The sequence below is a fragment of the Callionymus lyra genome, chromosome 6 (assembly GCF_982586985.1).
Source record: "Callionymus lyra chromosome 6, fCalLyr1.hap1.1, whole genome shotgun sequence".
NCBI lineage: Eukaryota > Metazoa > Chordata > Actinopteri > Syngnathiformes > Callionymidae > Callionymus > Callionymus lyra.
In genome coordinates this window covers 23,784,282-23,807,257 of record NC_141823.1, presented here as the reverse complement: position 1 = coordinate 23,807,257, position 22,976 = coordinate 23,784,282, and positions in this window count along the sequence as shown.

Genomic DNA, 22,976 nt, shown 5'->3' with positions numbered 1-22,976 from the left:
CCAGTGAGGGCTCACAGTGATAATGAAAAGGAGCGGAAGTAAAAGCCTGAGGAAGAGACTGGAATAAATGCATAATTCAGAGATGAGGCAGGAGGAAGATCACCTTGATCTCGCCACCTCTCTGCCTGTTAATGTGCTGCTGATGCCTTCACCGCTCTGTCACGTTCAGTGAAGGAGAGGCACAAGCTTTTCATAATAAAGCGTTATGAGAACCTCACGGCTTTGAATTTTTTTTAATTCATTTTATGTAGATGAATGGATTTCATTAAATACACGTTATATATAAGTGTTTTTTAATCTTCTTATCATCTTATACTCGAGTGTAATTTGATTAAAAGGATTACAATGTGACTAAGATGACCTAATAATTAATCTTACTTACGTGTAGTTTGATGTATCAGAGGAAAGATCTTTTAATGACTGATAGAATTGCGTTTCACTTGGCAGAGTGTCTTAAAATAACTGTGGGAAAATACTAGAAATATCTTGGAAAGAACAAGAAAACTGAGTTGGCTCAACAGAGACTTTCTCAGGAAGAACTAGTTGACATCAAACGAGAGATATCAGCTATGGAGTGGAGGAACAAGACCATTCCTTCGATGAACTTTATTCAAGCATGAAAATACACGCTTCAATGGATCTGTAAATCATTCTTGGCTATGTAATCAACGTCACCATTTGATACTTGATTTCTTTGCTTCTGCTGGAGCGCTGAAATAAAAACAAACTAAAAGATTTGCAATGCTGTGGTCAATTAATTTTATTCACCTGACCACTTTTGTTTATGTTTAAAGTAGTATTGTAGTCAAGACCACCTCAACCGACACCAGGACACCACCCAAGAACCATAACAGTAGCATCATATTTGAGTGGACATGGACAACATTCTGCTCTGTGAATCAATCTCTATCTAGTAGCTTTTTGTTTCGAATCTATCTTTATTGTATTGGAAAAAGTATTGTTCAGGAACTCGTATTCAATTAAAGGGAATGGTATCAGTACCGTTATCTCCACATTTGGATCAATACCCAGCCCTAGTCTAGACCACAACAGAGACTACGAATAAGTGGTCTTGAGACCTGTCTTGAGTACAACACTGGGTAGTCAGTTTATAAAATAATAAACCACATCAAGCAGATGGCATGATTTGAACGTATCGATGATGTATTAAAGTGCAACATGCCTCCTTTAACATCAAACGGCAAACATTAATGAAATCTAAGAAATTCAGATTAGCATTTATGATAAATAGCACCCCCACCTTGGCGCATTAAACATCAAAAAACGTTTTAAGTTTTTAAGTTCCTGGAGGTTTTCAATTCCTCCTCTGTGTCCAAAACATGTTCCACTATCAGCAGTCAGCCGTCTGCAGGGCACGTTTGTGTATCCTCACACACACTTTCACATGTCGCCGTCGTCCCATGTTACCCATGATCAGCAGGATATACACTGATTGAATTTTCTGGATTTCTGTCCCTGGTGGGGTTGAATATGAATCAGTCTCCCTCCCCTGACTTCTTTTAAAAATGTCCCGTTCTCCATGTTCTGCCTAACCGGGACCTCTGGCGAGGCTTGTAAAAAGATTTAGCAGGCGCAGCAACTTCAAAGGTGCAGCTCTGGAGGTGGCGGCTCAGGGCAGACACAAGAGTGGTGTTGAGGGAAATCTAATGTTGGTTAAAAACATGAAGTCGCACCACAGCGATCTGCTTCTCTTTAGCACCATCATTAATCTTCTGTGTTCTTTAAGTTCCCAATTAAGAAAACATTTTTTAACTCTTTCCTCACTTCAGTTTTTCTGCTGACATTTTTTTTTTAACAAACCCAATCGTTGCGTCGACCTCGGCCATCGTCCCTTCCCCAGACGGATCACTCCTTTGTTCCGAAGTGATGAAATAATGTGACTCTGTGCACAGTCGCTGTCAAGTGTCAGCACCCGGACATCTCGGAGTGCTGTGTGGATGTGAGCAGCGGGGAGATGGAGCTCTCATGTGTAATCGCCTCAGGGAAACCAAGTGGAAACTGATTTCACCTCCTAGGATGATGTGTGTCGACGCTCTCCCAGCCATTCTCTCACCGCCCATGCCATCTTCCTCCTCACTTGACAACTTTTTTCTCTTCTCTAATGGATCTAGAGATTGGGATCTAGAAATTTAAGAGCACATTTGTTTTTGTCATGACAGTTGAATTTTAAGCATTCCCCTAAATATGTATAGAGATTGTGATGAGGTTCTCGATTGAACTGTTCATTGTCCTTTAGATCTTTGCCGTGTTCAGTTTAATCTTTGATATAGTATTCATAACCTGTCTTTAATAATGTTTTGTATGTTTAATATGTGCAGTCTAGAAGTGTACTCACATTATTGTGAAGAAACATTGTTCTGATTTCAAACGGCTGCTAATAGTTCTGAACAAAAGTTAAAAGAAGCAGTAGGAACCTGAATTTTTAGTACCTGAATTTATTCAACTTTCAGGATTGTTAAGAAATTAGCTTTTTTGTGATGTCTAGTTCCATTTGGATGTGAAAACATGTTGAAGTTTTCCATTAAATGTGTTTTTTATATTTATTTTTATTTTGAAGTTACAGGCAGAAATGAATCTCCATATGGCAAATTCACTTTTCGTCGTCCAAAAAGAGAAACTTTAAAACTTCCAAAACCTCCATACTTTCAGTCTGTAATGACCTTATTGTTGTCGAACCTCGACTACTAGAATTGTTACGAAAAAGTTTTAAACAAGTTTATGTTTCAAGCTTGTTTGTAAGCGGAAGCTTAAAGGCTAACATGCTACACAGACGGGAAACAACTCAAGTTATAGCGACGGTAACGCATTCTTGCTTTTGCTGTGAGTCAATGCTGTTCTTGAATCAAGTCATATTATTGTTTTTTTTTTTCTTTCTGCGTTTTAAGATGCTGGGCAAGCGACTTGGTGGAGTGCTTTTATAGTTTGACTTGACTGTTATTTGGGAGCTGACTATTTCAATACCTGTATATTGTATTTGGTTATATAATATGGCGATATTTTCAAATGTAAATGGACACGAAACATTAAAACAACAATTATCTTCCATTATTTCATGTAACTCAATAAAACAAACTCTTCAAACTTCAAAACAAACACTTGTAGAAAACGGTATAAATGTTTTTACATTTCTTTTGTGCACTTTCACAGAGATGAAGGATGTTCCATCTTTACATGCAGCACCTTTTAGAACATCAAGTTAAATGGTTAAACTCTTAAGTTTGTTTGCTGAAAATACAGTATTGTTTTTTGTTTCATCCTCGGAGATGCTTCACAAATCTGTCAAGTTAAATTCGCTGTTCAGTGGTTTTCATCTTCATTTAGCCTGTTATCCAATTACAGTCGCAGGTTATATCCAGTGTAGAAGGCAGGCCACCTACTGCGTCGGTAACTGCAAGGTTGACCATAGAAACAGCGGGTGTATGTTGTGAGTGCATCATTAGCATCACGACAAGGTGCCCACAGAGAGGAGGGTGTTTGGACACAGGATATGATTCCTCCTAACTGCTGATAGACAGTGTGGTGACAGTCTGCCTTTCTGCTTGGGTGCAGAGGGAATAATACTTCCAGGGAGGCTTTTTAATAAATCCTCAGCATGTCCAGATTGCCTTGTCTCTATGGTAACCAAGGCTTCTTGTGGTGCTGCTTCTCCTGCTTTGTTTCATCCTATATTAGTTTTGTGTTTTCGAAGAAAATGCCGCTAAATGTTGTCTAATCATAACTAGAAAAATGTTCAAGGGATAAGTGGCACATCGTCAGTGTCTGATAATCTCTGTGGCGGCACGCCCAATACAAAACTCCACAATTCCTTTGAGATTCTACCAACAAATCCCAGGAAACTCGTCTCATATTTATGGATGTTTTCTGTGCCAATTTAGTGGTTGTAAAATATTCTACTGGGAGCATAGTTTGCTCGTTTCTTTAGAATAAATAAACCACTTGGAAACCAAATAAAAGTCTGCTGTGAAACAAAATAAAACAATATCTTATCAATACAGTTATTTATTCTTTTATCTCAGGTGCTAATGTAGAGGAAAAGGTGCTTAAGATTTCGGATGGAGGAGAACTTTATGTTTTTAATTTTTATAACCCTTATTTGTTAACATGTCCTTTGTTTGTGGTGTTTAAAAGACAGAGGTGTTCAAAATAGAACAACAACTTTGAGGCACAGCACACAGGGGAGGACAAACAAAACAATTAGAGGCCAATAGGCTGTGACAGGAACACGCCTGTGGTTTTATTAATAGTAATTTGACTCAAGTGTAAACAGCATTAGGAGGATGTTTTTGTTCAGACTTGGTTAGTTTGAACTTATGCAGGGAGTTATCTTGAAAGCATTAACGTCAGGGAACCCCAATATTAGCATGCGTTTTAAAATCATCCAACTGTCATTCAGCAGGCCGGCTCTTTAGACTATTTTCCATTTTTTATATCTCTGGATCAGCCTATAAATCTGACGGCTCGGGTCGCTGCAGCCTCGGTGTTGCTGCTATAAATAAACCACTGTGATCAGCTCTTCAGGAACAAACAAAGTATCTGATCGTGGATGATCAGTCTAAGAATAGTCCACCAGATGTGTTCCTTTGATGAATCGAGGAGACGTCTGTCCTCGGATATCAAAGCCTCTCCCAACGGTTGACTTCAGATAGATTTAGGACATATTTTAGCAAAAATATCCTTTGATTTGATTTTAATTGCATATCTTGATGAGCACAATTATGGTGAATATGAAATCTTATTTCCCCTTTTATTATTGAGGGAAATGTCTACATTTTATTGATGTCATGTCACATGATGATGGAGTAAATCCAGCGTCCCTGGAGAGTCATGATAAAAGCCTGCGTGTCTTCATCAGACTTCATGACATTGAGCTCTTCAAATATAAGAGGGACTCTTAAGACAAAAAGAAATCCAAAGAACAACTGATTCTGGATGGTGGTGCTCATGTGTACTCTAGAGCTGTAAGTACATAAAGCAGATAATTATAGATGTTTCAAAAATGGCTTTTCATAATTCTTAAGTTTCAATCTAAAAATGACCCAATTAAATCCACAATATCACTAAATTATGGGGTGCCAATTGTGTTTTTTACTAATTAATAGAACCATATAGAAATGTTTGAATATAAGCTATATCTCTAAATATTTTCCCAAATGTAAAGGGAAGTTTTTTCCGTGTTCGGTGTGAGTAGTGACATCACAACAAACGGTTAATTATTAACGTTGTCACAGACATGGCAAATATTTCTCAAATTTGGTGAAACCAAATAACAAATATGAATTAAATCTGAATGTTAACCGTAACATTCTATAATTAACATATTACAAATCTTTTGTCCACAGTTTCTTTCTGACGAGCTTTGCAACCGTGCCGCCACCTAGTGATGACCTCACAATGTAAATGAAGCATCTTCTAACACATATATATTTAAGACATTTATTTGTCAATATTTTCATTCTATTTCCTCACAAAGGCTCACAAACAAGATGCCAGCACGGTCAAATCCAAAAAGGAGCGTCTAAAGAAGGTCTCAAACTCAACTGGCCGGGGGGCCACCGGAGGTCAATACTGGGATTCATATTGGGGCTTCTTTCAGATTATTTTTTTTCCAATTGTCTTTGCAAAAAATGATTTATATTAAGTCGTTTATGGATTTTTGATCTAATTCCACTGTGAAATTTGGACCATGTTTGTCAATTTTATGGGCTCTTTTATTTTATAATTCTTCCATTTATTCCATATAATCGAAGCTACAAAGAAGAAATGATAACATTTACATGAAGATCTTTATTTCTTCATCGCTTTAGATAGAAGACAATAAATGGAAGGCTGCGGAATATCATGTCACGGCCCGCAAAAGTCCTTCTGTCCATGAATTTAAAACTCCTGGTTTAAAGATTTAGGAGTTGTATATGAGATTTAGATTGATATGTTATTTAAATATATGGTTTTGGTTACTCATTTATAGTCTCGAACAAAAGGAATATCTTACTCTTCCATACAAGAAATATTGACTGTTTTAGGCATCGGACTTGATATGGCACCATTGGATCAAAAGTAAATGAGTGACAGCATTAACAATACAAGTTGCCAAAAAAGGGACAAAGGAGAAACAATATTTCACACATTTCATGAAACTTGACAGTTACTGGCTGTGTCTCGAAAAAAACAACAACTGACAAATGACAAGATTTGGTCAATTATTCTCATGTTGTTCTTGACCTGGTACAGACAGAAACCTTCCATGTAGCCTCAGGAGACAGCCTGACATTGTTGCATAAACAGACACAAACCCCCAATTTTTTTTTTCACCAGTGGGCTGCTACCAGAAAAAAAAACACATCACATGACACGCTGCCTTAATCCTGCTCTAAGTCTATATGTTCACCAGCAGGAAGAGAGGTGGAGATAAGGACAGTCTTTCCCCGAGGATATGATTTTGTCTGTGACGGACAGCAGGCATCAAATTGTGCACATCCTGTCGGACAGGGATGAGAGCTTCCCCCTTTTTTTCGAGAGACACTGGCCTTTTTCTTTGCATTGTTTTTCATACGTATTCTGAACCTTTACTTGACGACAAAACCTTTTCATTTTCATTCACTCATTCAAAGTTCAACGACTGGAATTTAAAAAATGGTATTGCAACACTTGCTTTTTAAGGTGCCAGTCTTAAATAACACATGTATTATGTGTTTATTTTATTGAAATAATGAGGTAAGATTTCAATCGTGTAGTTATCATTAGCTCATGATTAGATTTTTTTTTTCTTCTAGGTAGAGTCCCTGGTGTAAATCATATTGACTTTAAAGTCCATTTTTTAATTCAAATATCTATCATTAAAATGTCAGTATGTCTCTTGACCGGGGGTGCTGCCAGAGAAGTGGGGCCCTGTGAAAATAAATCTTAGTGGAGCCCCCACCCTGACGCCAGTGCAGAATTTTGATACCGTTTCACATAAAACCATCCCTTTTATTGATGTTTCTATTTAGCATAAATCTATCCAAAACAAATAAACTTGGTGCTTCCGATAAATGATACATAAAATACATGTGTGATTGTTAATTTCCATGCATTTAAGTTGACTCGGGCCTCATTATTTTCGAAATCATTCTCTTTACTCAATGGTTTGAAATTAGCAAAGAATAAATGATGTGCAGTAGAACAAAACTAAATATGAATCCAGAAGGTACGATAGTGGCTCTTACTGAGGAAGTTAAGCCACTTAAAAATTAATCCTCTCAATAATCAGCAACTATTAAATTAGTGGAAAGGAACAGCAGCAATAAACGGGAAGATAAACCCCAAAATATGTTGAACATTTCACTTTAATAGAGGTTTATTTAAGCTGAAGGTTAAAACAATATCCACAGTGGGTCTCTCTCTTCAGCACCGCAGCTGTGTGCTTCATCTGATCCATCACTCTTGTCAGGTCCTGGTCCAGAGTCCCTGCCAGCCTCAGCCCCGTGGCTTCAGCAGCATTGATGGAGGACCCTCTTTCCCCCTTGACAGCTTCTCTAGTCCCCCGCGACCATCGCTGTCGTCAAGGTGCTTCCAGAGCGCCACCGCATCTCATCCCATCTGAGGCTAATCACCCCATAATGAGGCTGTTAGTGCTCCGTCACTGTGTCGCTGCTCCATAAAAGCACCATCAGTGCAGATGTCCTCCCATCCTTCTGCCTGCCAGGCGCCATTTTTACAACCGCACTTATGGCAATTTTACAAATCTGTCAGAGTCACATTTGTATTCATCTTTGTCTAATGGTACATAAACAAACACATTTTTGCTATAGTTAAAAATGTTGGTCGTAACATCAGCATGTTTGAATGAAGAGAACATTTTATGTTTAAATTAACACTAACACGTATATTATTAATATGCTTGCATGGTATTTCCCTTGCAGAACATTTAAAGATGAACAGATTTCCTCAAAATATTTAGACCATATTTCTTTAATTGTTACTTTATTTATGTTGCTGATGTTCTCATTTTATTTTTTACTAGAAAAATGTGAGACCTATTCAGAATTTTGTCGAATCTATAATGAATTACCATTACTACTATTATTATTATATTATTCTTATTTGAAGAAAATATAAAATATAGATTCATGATATTTCCCATCAGTCTTTTAGATAATGTACGTTATGTTTGTGGTTAAAAATGGCCAAACATTATATATTTTTTAATAGTAATCAACTGAAAATCCAATAAAATTTGGTTTCTATGTCACGTTGGTTGAAGATGCATTAAAAGTAGTTTGTCTATGTTTGCACAAAAGAGTATAAATGTCAGAAAGACACATGTGGAACGTTCTGTGTAAAATTATCCAATTATTTTAATTGGATAAAAAGCTGACTAATAAGGATTTTAAAATACAAGATGACATTCAAAAGCGTTCAACATGGAGCAAAATATGTTTTCACCGTTTTTTTATTAAGTCAGACATTCTAACAGTTTTCATGCTCAGCATAACTGATTTGTGCCGGCACCATGTTTCCATGACCTTTTGTGTACAGAGGTCGTACCAAACACTGAGCAAGGGCCGGTACTAACCCGAAAAGGCATTTGTTAGGGCCACACAGTAGGAAAACAATTGTTTTGTTTTGTATTAGTAATAATTGTAAGACGGCTGTTTTATTTTGAAAAGAGTAACATAAGCCTGTGGCTTTGACACACAAAGCTTGTTTTGGTTATAAAATAAACCGTAACTAGTGAAAATAAGTGATAGTTTTCTATGGAACCATCTCAGGGATTCTGCTGACTCAGCATCATAGTGAGATGTATTTTTATTATATTTACAAACATTTTTAGTATTTTATTTTGGCAGTTTTTATCTGAAGGCAAGTCAGTGATAATAATGCCTACATTAAACTGGTCTGTGGTGAAAGGAAAGTTGGGGACCCGTTCCATTCTGAAATCCATCCTCTGAAATAATCATGTGATGAGCGTCTGTCGGATGTAAAGCACATTTATTGGACCACATACAAACAAGACGAGCACCTTTCCTGACCTTACCTGCTGGGAAAATGGTTCTGATGTGATGGATGATGATTATAATGAAAATAGGGGAGCCATGATGGATAGAAAATGATGATTACTTTTATGAGTAATGTTGAGTCTCGCTGGGATGTACTCTGGCCTTCCATATATTTATCTTTCTCGGGGGGGCCCACAGGTGCGAGCTGTCCTTGTTGCTGATGCAGGTTGTCTCGATCTAGACTTGCTTAAGTAGGCCAGAAAACCGACTGAGAAATAAATAAATAAGAAATGTTTCCCCCGCTGTCTACCTCTGTTGCGTACTGGCCTGGTAGGGTCATTCGTCTGGGGTCACAGATGTTCCCCCCCACCCTCCATTTATTAGCTGCTCATGTTGTTTCAGCACATAAAGGCCACAGAATCAATCCTGCACATTAAAGGCCAGCTGGCTGTCAACACGCCGCCAGCAAGGCAGCAAGACGAGGAGCCGAAGAAGGCCATCGTGTCAGCTGGAGAAATGAGATCTTACCTGGACGAATCTGCACATCTCTTCACGGTCGATTTTAATTGGAAAACTAAATGCAATTATGGATTTTGTGTTTATGTTGGTAAGAAAAAAACATAAATGTCTAAGCACTGCCTCTTAAAAAACGATTGAAGCGGGTAGTTGATGTTGAATATGTTTGCCTGCATCCATTAAACCCCGGAACTCTGATAAGATTGGAACAGCAGCAGAACATGATAAATAACACGTTTGGAATTAAACTTTGGTCACATTTGTGTCTACTGATCCCTGTACAGCACTTATATTAAATATGTCTTTTAAAGTTTAATATTTTTAAATTAAATTAGACATCCTCTTTGATAGAAAAGATGACATCCTAAGTGGAAATGAAAGTGTTATTGAGCTGCGAGTGATGCTGAATATCCTGGGCTGGTATATATGTGAATGGTGAGGCAGAGTGTTTAAACATTAAAGCTGACTCTGACCTCGGGCGGTGCAGTTGTGGACGTGCATGCAAAGATGAGTCGGTTCTGATCGACTTTGTTCGAGCGCCGGATGTGTCTCTGTGTGATGTGTGGTCCGGTTCCGTCCGGCACGTTTCAGTCAGTCTGATGAATTATACATGGCTGCCAGCGAGGGTGGCGGAGCTGTAATGTAAAGGAATAAATACAGACAAGGACAAAAGGTGTGAGCTGCCAGTGACGCTGTAGAAACCTGCATTAATGTGCAGCTGTTCAGTTCATCGCTCTTCAACACATGGAAACTAAAAATCCTTGTGTCGTGGATGAGGAGAAATGTCACCGACAGCCTTCAGACCTATTACAAAATCTCTTTACCCTTGTGTTATCTTAGGGTCAAAGTGACCCGGTGGCCTGAAAACACAAGGGATACCACAAACACATTTGTTTTCAGGCCACCTGAGACAACACAAGGTTTAAAATTCTCTTTGCAATTAGAAGTTAATTCAATATGAAGGTACATTTGTTTGTATTGTTTTTTTGAATACTAGACATAGAAATGAGTATGCATGGGTTTTAACATGGTAATAATGTAATTTCTTTTAAAAAGTAATGTTATTTTACTTTTTATCCAATCAATTACACATTGACAATGCTCGTCTAATGTTGACCATTTTACATTTCTGCACCAAAATATCATTTCTAACTCAAATACCTGTAGTGATGATGATGAGGATTTTTATCCTGATATTTAAAAGTACACTATAATTATTCTTGGCAGAAAAGCAATTAAGAAGCAAAAGCTTTTTTTAATTCTTAAAACATGAAATAATTGTGTTTAATAGAAATCATAACATATGGGCTTATGTTACCCATTTTTGCATGAACTTGGGGGTTTGAAACCAATTTACAGTACATCTTTGAATAGTCAGTGGCCGCGACACATGTCGCACGAATGTTTCATTGGGGGAATAGTCGTATGCTAATGCATCGTCAGACCAAATGACCGAATGACAAAGATCGTATTTTGTTCATAAACATGACATAGTCTTTCAAATGGTCAGTTAAAGTTCTGTTCGCTTATCAAAAATAATATTGTATTTCCAACTGGTACAAAGTGCCCCAACTGCAACAGTAGGAAGGAACGAAATGGTACTAAGACCAACTGGGGCGTAGTTCAGACAGGCTCAATTATGATTGGTCGATTTAACCACGCCCCTTTCAATTTCGGCGACAGTGGCCAATCCACACTCACTTGTCAATCAAGTCAACCATGCCCCATATTATGCAAATCAAGAAAAACTTATAGACAGTGATATAATGAAAAGATAAATGTTAGATCAAAATGATTCCTCGTACAGTCTCTGTTGATACTGAACTTGGAGTTTAAGACTAGGCTGTACATTTTTGTTTGATGCTGTAATAGTCCTTTTTTTTTGTTTTCCCTTTTTGCACTTTATGATTGGTTGACGCGTGCGGATTATTACTTTGTATTGTCACCTTATGTAGCCCGTTGTGGTATACATATGTATACATAAAATAAACATGAAAATACACACTGGGGCAACAAGCGACAATAAAAAGTATAATCATTAAACAATAATATGGTTGGTAGTTTTGCGCTTTTACCGAGTAGCATTAAAACTTAATTATCCGTGTGTGTGTGTGTGCATGTGTGTGTGTGGTACATCTCTGCTGCCTCCCCCACTGTCAAGAGGGTCCAGTGTTGGTCTCATTAGATTACTTTTGCATAATTTCTGTGTTACCAGAGGCCCTGCAGCAGTTACCTGCTCAACCGTGTCCTGAGCCAACGTCTCTGCACTTCAAACTTCTTCCTCCAACAGACAGTTGGCAGATTTTCACTGTAAAAAAAGGGCAAGATGGAGAGATCAAGTTGAAGGTCAAGGCATAGAAATGGATTCACAGGTGACCAGTGCAACTAATCGTAGTTGCATGAGCTCTCGGAGTATTAAACGCCTCACACACGGGGGAAGAGATCTCTGTCAACAGGCACGTCTGCTACTAAACCAGATCCTTCCATTGACTGAAGGTGCAACAGGGGAAATGCTGCAGGCTTCATTTACTTCAGTTGACCACCCCTGACAGGTCAATAGATCCTCATTGACTGGTCAGACACCATCTTAATTAAAATGTATTCAAGGTCAAAATCCATCTGCAGAAGACATATTGGCGACAAAGTTCCTTTTGATTTCTTCCATTTTCGCCTCTTTGTCACAAGAAATAACTAGTGTATATTGCTTCTTTAAAAAAAAAAAAAAGATATCTTTAATTTCTCAAATATCCTAAATAGCATTTCTAAAATATATATTTTCGTCACTTAAAAACCAAAAATCTATCCTTCCATTTGAATTGAGCTCACCTCTGGTTTCCAAGACAACCCTAACCCCCTCTCCAGTCTCTCTCTCTCTCTCCCTGACTTCTGCCTGTCCAAGGGCACGTGTTCTGAAACATCAGTGTGGCTCTTTAATTGGCTCCGTCCTTAAAAAAAAAAACTTGTGTGTGTTTGACTACTGCCATGAGAGAGCAGCAAGTGAGTGTCTGAGGTAATGGATTGCGGGAACCAGTCTTCTCTGTAACCCTTTGACTTGTGGTACCTTCCACAGACCCTCTAATGGATTCAGCTGTTCTAATTTCCTCACTGAAGTGTCTCATTCTTTTTCACCAAACACACAACTAACCACTCGTGTGTGTATTTTTCATCTGTGTTTGTGAGGCCTGGCACAACAATGCATTGGGAGTGGCTGTTGGTTAGAAACCTTAATTTCTTGCTGCATTATTCCTCCTTTTCATTCCAAACATTTTTCTCATTACAATAGCAGGAGTTAGACCATAATACCCCTCTTTCTTTCTTGTTGGTGGTACATTTGTTTATGATTAACTTTCAGCATTTATGATCAAAGCAGACACATGTTTGCTTCTACAATTCCCTGAATTGTCATCTTAAATCTGGGCTGTTCTGTCCGGTAAGCGCCTCTTTGCCTCCACCTAGTGGTGATCCAGGCTTGATACATTTTAAAAATAAAATTATTACAGAATCTATTATTTACTCTACAATCACCTCAATCTCCTTCTATAAATATTGCTGATATAAAGCAGATTATGTTGTGTTTTTATTTTCTACAAGTTTGATGAGAGAACACGGCAATATTCCCCTGCTGGTGGAAACTAAAGGTGGCAACAACACTTGGGACTCAACTGTAGACTGTAAATGACTTTAACTGCAACTGTTTAACTTAATAAATGAATTTATGAAGGCTTTTTGAAATATTTCTACTCTCAATTCTTAATATTTCTTAATACTGACAAAAAAATCCACTCAGTTACTTTAATTATATTAAATAATCCCGGAACATCATTCATATATTTAGTATGTATTTCATCTATTATATTTACAGAAAAGTGTTCAAATATTATAAATTGAACACTTTTCTTTAGCTTTTCAAACGTTGTTGATGGAAATGAGCTGAAAAGGACATCAGATGTAAGTCGTGTGCTGGATTTTTCTTGCAACATCCAAATATTTTAGCGTGGTTTTATACAATACATTTCTTCTTTTTGTTATTTAAGGTGCAGACGGATGGTTCTTTCAACCAAAGGAGTTTATTTTATCTTTTTCCTGCTCAATCTTTACAAAAATGATACTTGATATTAATTATTTTCCTTTATTTTTTCTCTTTCTCTGTGTATTCATCAATGATAGTTTCTCATAAATGATTAAACTTTATGAGGTAAGGGATTGTTCTCTATATGTAAAATCTTCTGTACACTTTTTATTTTGATTTAGATATGGCCCTGGTGCTAGTGAAGGTGCTGTCTAGTTTCTAAATCAAATAATATATATATTTAAGTGGACATGTGCTGGTTTTGGAATCTAAATATCATCATGTAATTTACTTCTGTTCAGCTTCTTCCCGTTTATTTGATTTAAATTATTTGTTTTACAATTAAAATCCTGCTGAAACCAACCATTATTTCTCAGACAGCCGTATGTAGAATAGGATTACATATAAGTCGACGCCTGTACACTCGATGTGCTCTCTGTGGCGAGGATAGAAGCCACCTTGCAGCGGTTAATCCTCTTTGTATGCAAAAACAATTAGTGTGAAATTGCAGTGAGCTCCAATGTCTTCAGGCAGCAGTTAATCGTGTTACAGACCCACAAGCTGAGCGGAGAATCTAGACACGCGTGTGTGTCTGTGGCACAAGATCATATTTAATGTCTTAATTAAGGGGGTTTATGCAAGTGAGGGAATTCTATTTAATTCCCTTGAAGGCTTTCAATTCAATTGAGAAACAATTGGCAAAGATAGAAAGTGAAGAATGAAACGTGGTGGAATAAACCTACTTATTCAATTATTATTAAATCTAAGTGCAGCCTTGAGGTTAAAATCCATTCAATGAAGATCATATTTGCATTTCAAATAAATATTTTTATATTCAGTAACAACTTTTTTTTTTCCTCAGAGAGGAAAACTTAAATTCTTCCAATGTCCAATTTCCAAAAAAGCTGATTTGATGTTTTAATGTATTTGTGAGGCTGAACTGAGTGGGTTTATCAACCTTTCAAACTCAAATATTAACCGTATAGCATTGATTTTCGCTACGAACATATTGTGCAGTTGTTTTGTTGAACCACTGGAGGACACTATAATCTGCCAAAGTCATTCTATAATTATATGGAGCCCCAAATATTCTGACGGAATCTGTTTGTTTTTTCTTGTATATAAGGAAACTTTTCAGAACAGATACAATATATTTTGTGCAGAATAATGTCTTTATCCAAAGAGGCCATTTTTGTTGTTATTTCATTTCCAATCACATATTTCCTCAAGTAGAATTCTTCTAAACCAACACATATACTCAATAAAACTTTATTGTTGATGACTTTTTTTAAAAGATGGTATTTTTCTGAAATAAAATTAGCATCACTTATAACTGTCAAGATGTTTGTTTGTTTACTCTTAAAATAAACTGGTAAACAAGTTAAAATAAGTGAAAAACAAACTGAATTTTAGCATGAAGATAATTGACAAAGAATACATCTGACCTATTGGCTTGATGTAGGGACAGAACCTGCTCCATGTTGCAGTATTCCACCATTTCAGTGAACAATTCAAAATGTAGTCGTAAGTTAAAACCAAATTGTCAGAAATCCTGATGTCTTCACACTGTAACTTGCTGCTGTCTTACATCAACACTATTTTGTCACTGTGTCCGAAAGCTCACATCTTCTCTTCAGAGAAACCTGAGGCTGTTTCTGTTCCTTTTAAAAACATTAATATTGTTATTGTGTCACATATTAACCTGGTAAACATTGTGTTTAAAGTATAATATCAATTAAATTTTAAGTGAGTTTTATCCGACTTTCTTTCTTGTCTTCTGTCATCTGGCTGTTCGTCATTACCCCCCCTGTTTGTTATCCTAACTATAGGTTTGTGAATGAATAATATGGCTTTGCTGGTGGTCTCTTTTGTTCTAGGGTCGACCCCCATGGTCGCTTGTTTACACAGCATCCCACTTTCCTCCAAACGATGTTACAGCACTGAAAAGAGAGGTCATGTTTGGACATCTACCAAAACCTCTCATGTTTGGATCCAGCACTTGTTTAGTAAGAAACCAGAACCTGTGGATCGGCACAGATTTTAATGACAAACACTGGTTGTTGAATAAAGCGGCGTCTGTTTTAAAGGAAAGAAACTTAAATAACACGACTGGACCTAAGTGGCTCAGTTGATTTAGTCCGACTGTACACATGACTCGCCTCTTGTAGTGTCCTCCTTACGTGCTCTTCTGGGCCTCTTAACTTGGACCACTCATTTCCAGAATGTCTATTTTTACATCTGCTATCCATACACGATCCTTTCCTGGCAGCGACAGCCGAGTGGTGCCAGTCCAGGAAAAATGCCAGTCCCGGGCAGCGAGCATGAGTGTCAATGAAGCGCACATGCCAAGCGTTTTTTCTCACAGAAATACTTGAAATCATTCACATGTTTTTATATTCCTGGAGGCAGAAAATAAGTCTTCAGTCATGACCTGGAGTTGACCGTGAAGTCATGAAGATGTGCTCCGGCCAGCCTCCGTAGAGATGAACGTCAGAGTGGAAAACAAGGACAGAAAGTTGAGGGACGTAGGAGGGTCATTCCATCAGGAACATTAAGATGTTTGATTCCAGTTTTCCATTTGTTCCACTACAAGTAGGAACACATTGAAAGGATGTCATGGAAAATTGAATGAAACTTTGAGAAGCAAGTGAAGCTATTCTGCAAATTTATTTTACTTTGGATTGGAATCAAGTCTGAGTCGAAAGTTATAGATACGGCCGACCTGCTGAAACGCCATCATAAAAACTGGAAGAGTGACTTAAAATATGCTCAATGCTTTGTGTTTACGTCATCTTAGAAAATAAATGTTTTGCTCCATTTTAAATTTTCAAGAGATGATAACATTTATGATTATTAACAATTCTAATGAATTTTATTTAAGTGATTCAAACCTTAAATAGTTGAGAAAAGTCCTAAACTTTTTTCCATTTTAGTCTTTTGTCTAAATAATTAGAAAATAAAAACATATATAGTGCCGTAAGCTAACACATTAAACCTTTACAGTTAAAATAACACTTTAAAAGAGCAGTTAAAAGAAGGTCAATAGGCAATAATTTGACTCTTAACTTTTATCAATACGATCAATGTGATTTTCTTTCCTATGACCTTCGTATGACAAATCACGATGACCGTTTTATTCATTTTTTTGTCAATACGTTTAATTGGACACAGTCATATTTAAAATAGGGTTGTGTCATATACATCTATAAAGCATAGCAAACATCTAATCACACTACCTCCCCTTATATTGACCTTTTCACCAGTGGCATTATATAAAACAAAAACAAAAAACAATTATAATAAAATACACATATAAAATACATTTTGAAAAAAAATAAACGCATCATTTTAATGGTGTACAAGAGATGTGAAGAAGGTAAACAGTGATGACAAAGCATGACGAGAGCTGATCCATCTCTAACTTCAGCCGCCCTCAACATCCAGGACCCAGCAATAAATCTTTGTATTCGTTCCTTAAGATGTTTATTTGTTCATCTGGAAAATAATCTTATATACGCCTCCAGCTGAGGACGATACAAACTAATGAGGAAAGAAAACCTTGGATCCAGGACTTATAGCATGTATAGAGAGACTAATGGCCCTGGATACTGGAGACACCTTACTGTAGTAGTCATCACAAATCTTCAACCTACACCCCAACAATGGTGTCGACTAGCCAACTCCGGTGACACATGTTACAATAACTGGTCCAAATAAGGAGTCGCATCCATCAGTATTTTGTTTTTTTTCTCCTACTACTTCAGGTCCATCTTAAATCGCATTGAAAGAATACCAAAGATAACCCAACAACTTTTTTTTTTCAAACTACTCTCTGTGTAGGAATGAAATGAAGAATGAATTCACTTTGAAAGACAGAAAAAGGTTTTCTATGAAACGGCATAAATCAAAAACACTGTGGTTTGTCTGTTGTTACTGGAAATGTAGGTTGTGTCAGAGGTGAGAAAACTAAGTGAATAAACGCAGGGATGGAGGCTCTGATGGATGGTGCTGTCTGCGGCAGGAGCAGCTCATCCTGAGAGTAACTTTGTGAAACTTGCTAATTGGGCCAAAGGAAGCAACTGAGGAGTGTTGAAGCACCAGATGTTGGGCTGCTTGGCTCAAATGGAAAATTGCCAGGCTGGAGCCGAAGTCGTGACGCCGGTTGATTCCCTTTATGTGGCATTAAGTTGAGGTTTTGGGGACATTTGCATGGAAATTAGGACTTCACTCCTGCGTCACGGGTTCAACATAAATAAATCACAGCATCTGGAGCGCTTGGTCGGACACTTTACGTGTGTGTGTGGGTGTGTGCTACACGCCACACACGTTTGCTGTCGTGACCATGTTTCGCCACCTGTTCCACCAATGTCTCTGCAGTACCAACCAAGGCGTTTTAATTTTATAAAAGCGACACTCAATAAAGCTAAAATAAACACCGTGTGAATTGACCCTTTTTAAACAAGTCTCAAATGACCTTTCCACCATTTCCCAAACATAGTTTTAAGTGAATTAAAAGTGACGTTTTTTTTTTTTTTCTAGCTCTTTAATGATCCCTGTGAACATTATAAACTAACAGTGTGATTAGAATAATGTTGATGACTCGGTGGTCCTCAGGTCTGGCAGCTGCAGGAACTCTGACCACAGCGCGGCTAACAAGTACGTCACTCAGACACTAATAAAACCCAAACTGCCACTCCTTTTCCTTTTCCATATGACTGGCACGCTTTAGTGTCTCTACTACTGCTGTTGGCGTGAGTCGTTCAATTTAATCGGCTGCACAAAAACTATTGTGCCTTTTTTTTCAAACATAGTGATAATTATAGTCAAGTAAAATCTGATTTTGTTTAATCAATAACTTCATTCATCATTTTAAGCAGACTTGACCACCAACAAGGTTTTTCTCTGTGGTGTAAAGACCAATGCGCCACACAGGGAACTGAAGTCATTCTTTTCATTTCACACTTTGCCTCATTAAGGACTCCGTTTTATAAACTTGTTCTGAGTGACCTGGTCCACCTGGTGCTGCCATGCTATTGGATTTCAATGAGGTGTTTCGGTGTCTTTGTCACACTGTATTAGATCAGGTCTCGCATGTTGACGCCACACTGAGTGTCTAATGAGCAGAAATAGCTCCTCTTGTTATCTTCTATGCCTTCAATCTGTCTGTGTGATGTGCCGTGCATTGAGGTAGGACGTTGCCATAGAAACGTCAGCTAAAACAGTGAGTGCTCGATTGAGTCACTGTTATCCTTATGTTACTGTTTGCCTTTTTAAGACAACCATGAAGTCGTCTTTCATGACACGTTCATGACTTGTATTTACATAATCTTGATATTCTGTGACACCTGGAAGACATTTGTTTCTCTTATATCATGATTAAAATGTATATATATATTATTTATTCTTTATGCTCATTTTTTTCTTATCACTCCGCAGGGATCAGTTAACGCGGTTTTAATTGTATAATTGGCTTGTGGCATAACCTAAATTAGATTATGTTCAGATTGTCACGCAGGATTAAGATCCATCATGCATGTTTATTTAAAGATGATCAAACATGTCATTCATGATTTCAAGGTAATTAAGTTCTCTCTGCTCTGTCTGTTCAAATTAGTTCAACTAATCAAGATTATTATTAAAAGGGACTTATTAACATGACACTTGTAACTATTTGAACAGATCCTGACATGTGCACCATAGCAAGGGCTTTACAAGATGATTATGGAACATATTTCAGGTCTTTCCCTGTTTAAAAAAAGAAGGAAAAAAAGTTTCTCTCTCATAACTAGCGACTGTGATTCTTTCAGTTTGAGAAAAAGTAGCATTTCTTGTTGTAAACCACATCATGTTAGCAAGCAACCAATGCTTTCAAATTATTTTTCTAGCTTCTAAAATTAGATTATAATCAGCATGGAAAGAGAGCAAGAGAAAACACGACTGTTTGGTGAACATGGAGATTCAAGTGCATGTATATGTTTATGTCTTTGGTTGTTTCCTCCGCTGGTCAGGGTCTCTAAGGAGAAAAGTTCAGTCTGCTGGAGGGAAGAATTCTGCTGCATATATAGGAATGAAGAGCTAGGGAAAATATATGAGAGGAAAGCGAGGAACATAAAAGAGGTCTCCACTCAATATAGAAAGAAATGCTATGATTTAAATTCCTTAAAATAAACCAGGGAAATCCGATGTCGGATTCATCAAAGCTTATAACTATCTTGGTTCTTTCTGTATTAGTTTTATTTACATAAGATGCAATTATTTTATAATTTAAATTATGAGAAAACAATTTATTATTTTAGTTTTGGTATTTAAAAACGTATACGCAAATACATACATATGTCCATTAAAATAACTTAAATTGAAAATGGTGAATGATTACTGAATTGAAAGTGGAATTTGTCTATAGTTTAGGAACAAAAAAAAATTTTTTTAAGTAAATCTGCAACTTAATTGACATCTGCTCATCTATGTCTTTTTTTTTCAACGTTACTCAAACGAATAGAAAACATTTGCACTAAATTGAAAGAGACATGGATTGTGTTTTTAAATAAATGTGCCTGTTCAAACAGCTCTAACAGTGTAACTATTCCTAAAAAGGATAACTCCACACAGTCCCAGTTAGCATCCTCTGGTTTGCTTCTCTCTCTGTCATCGGCTCGCTGTACTGAACACTGGACATCAGCCAGTAGTGTGGAGGCAGCTTGCAGCAGTCTGGGACGGGCTCCAGGTGAACCACAACAGAACCTGCTTAAATCTAAATGGAAACCTCCTGGGGAGTCTGCCTCTGACGTTAGTTGTCCACTGGATTTATCCATTATCTCAAGACACTGTTCCATAATCAGCTTTCCTGCTCCACTTGTCATCTTTTCTTCCATTGGCTGTAGCTTGTCGACATTTTAGTATTTAGTATTTTAAGCATTATAGTGATGGAATGATCTTCTTACTAGTTAAATGTTTATCCTTGATTAAGTATTTTGGACCTTATATCATGTCACAAACAAATCTCTGCAATAATATTGTTGTTGATACACAAAATAAGCTATAGAAAAAAAAAAAAACAAGCACTAAGGCAACCATTCTACGGCGCCTTATCACAGTGACATTTAGTATTTCTAGTGATATCCTCACTATCTTAAAGGACCAACATATCCCACTTATTCCAAAATGAATGAGGATTCCTATTGATTTCAAGTTTTAGCTTTTAGAACTTTCACTAGAAGGCAGTCCTTTGTCTAAATCTGCCTAACTTTAAACGTACAAAGAAAGTTAAATTCCTAATACTGTCATTGAATTCTAACATTTACCACTTAAAAGAAAATAATAATTTGTATCATGCTCGAGGTAGAAACGGCACTGAAAAGAAATCCTAAATGAAAGCACTAACTCAGTCCCCGGGCCCCTCCTGCCTGTGAAGCAGTTCCGTCCCTTTCTCTCTGGGGCAATATCAAAGTCCAGCACTCAGCAAGAAGCAGGGGTCACGCCGGTGTCACTCTCCCCGGACTGGCTGTGGAGCAAACACAAGAGGACGAGACGTCGAGAGTTACTGCGGCCTCAGGGGTGTCCGCATTGACCTGTAAATCAACACTGTGAATCTGTCTGTGTTTTATGGGCCAATATATACCTGTTATGGTTTTACTTTTGCTGGGTTCACTGAGATTATCACGTTATGTGTCCCTTGAATAGATCCTTGCTGACCTAAGGCGTAATAACCGAGAACTCAGGCGTAGTAAAGTAAAGGTTGAAAAGAAGTAATTGTATTTATGTTCCCTGCTATTTGTTCAATTGTCCTGGTAATTGTTAAAGACACACTGACCTCATTTAAGCTGACATTTATTCTCTTGTCTACAAACTTAATCACATTCAGAGCAGCATGTGAAAAGGGAGAAGGGTGTAGTGTATTCCCCGCACACTCTCTAGACCTTAACTTCTAATGAACTTCAGAGACAAATTGTGATGTGTCATTGCCAGACGGTTTCCAGAGTTGAGAGCAGGAAACATTTGACGCCGGGATTCCACTGAAGCCATAATGTCTTAATGTGAAGACAGCCCTTGTTACAAGAAAATCAACCTTTTCGCTTCTAATAAAGTCGACTTTCCAAGAGATCTGGTTAGAGCTGGTGAGTCATAGGTCAGGAAAACTTAGAGTCAGAAGTCCTCGTCTTTCCTAAAGCCCCACTTTGAATAATTCCTCTCCTCTGAAACTGATGACTCCAGACAAGACCAAGTGGGAGGGAGTTTGTCCCCATCTTACCCTGGAGAGTTTGAGACAATTTGTAAGTTCATGCTGTTTAGCCTGGACTAGCGTTGACATGAAAGGACGTACAATTTTTCTAATGTGACTGTGGTTTGGGTTGGGAACAGCTTCTTTCATCCGTGCTCTGTTTATTGGGAGAACCAAGGCAACCCAAGCGCTCAACTGTTGGGTCCCTCCTCAACCTGTTTGACAGAATTAGAGTCTCTATGTCGTATAAAGAGAGAATCCAACTGATGGTAGTCTTCCTGGTCACTCGGTGCCTTTAGAGCAGCTTGCGGTATCACAAAGGTTGGTGATCCCTGGCTTAGTGGAAAGCGGATCGACATGAATCAAGACCTAATCTGGTTGCAATCATCTCGGACTCCTCAATTAGAGCTCATCTACTCCGCTATCCTTTCTTCAAACCCTCCTTTTTATCTTTCCTTTGCGCTACACAACTAATGTTTGTGAAGTAAAGCCTGATTTTAGTGAGGTTTCTGCCTCAAGGAGATAGAGAGCCACAGTTGTGATAGCACTCGATATTGGTCGGTTACTAGAGCTGTAAATTAACCAAATTATATGGCAGAATAAGGGCACACAAAGTCATACAACCATTCACACACACACTCTGGAGTTTATAATCTGTGTGTTTGTGTCTTCTTTTTAGACTATTGTAACAGTTTATTTTCGTATTCAAACAAATTAACTGTCTAACCTGCAAAACTCTGCAGCGAGAATTCTGACCCGCTCTAGTAGAAGAACTCACATTTCCACAAATCCTTAAAACTGCATTGGATGCCAGTTTCTTTCAGGATTAACCTTAAAATTATAGTTCTTACTTTCAGATCTATTTATGGTCAGACTCCTTATATCAGTGATCTGATCCAGCCTTACACCCCAGCTCGGGCTCTGAGGTCCGTGGATCAGAATATACTGATGGTTCCTGAACACGGTTCAGGACCAGAGGAGAGAAATCCTTCCAGGCTGTTGCTCCTAAGCTTTGGAATCTTCTTCTCCCTCTCTGATCTACTGACTCCTTCAAGAAACATCTTAAGACATTTTTATTTTTACAGACTTTTTCCTGATTTTCTGGGACTCATGTGTTTGTCTTATGTGTCTTAATCTTTTAAAGTATATATTTTTACTGTGTATTGTTTTTGATTTT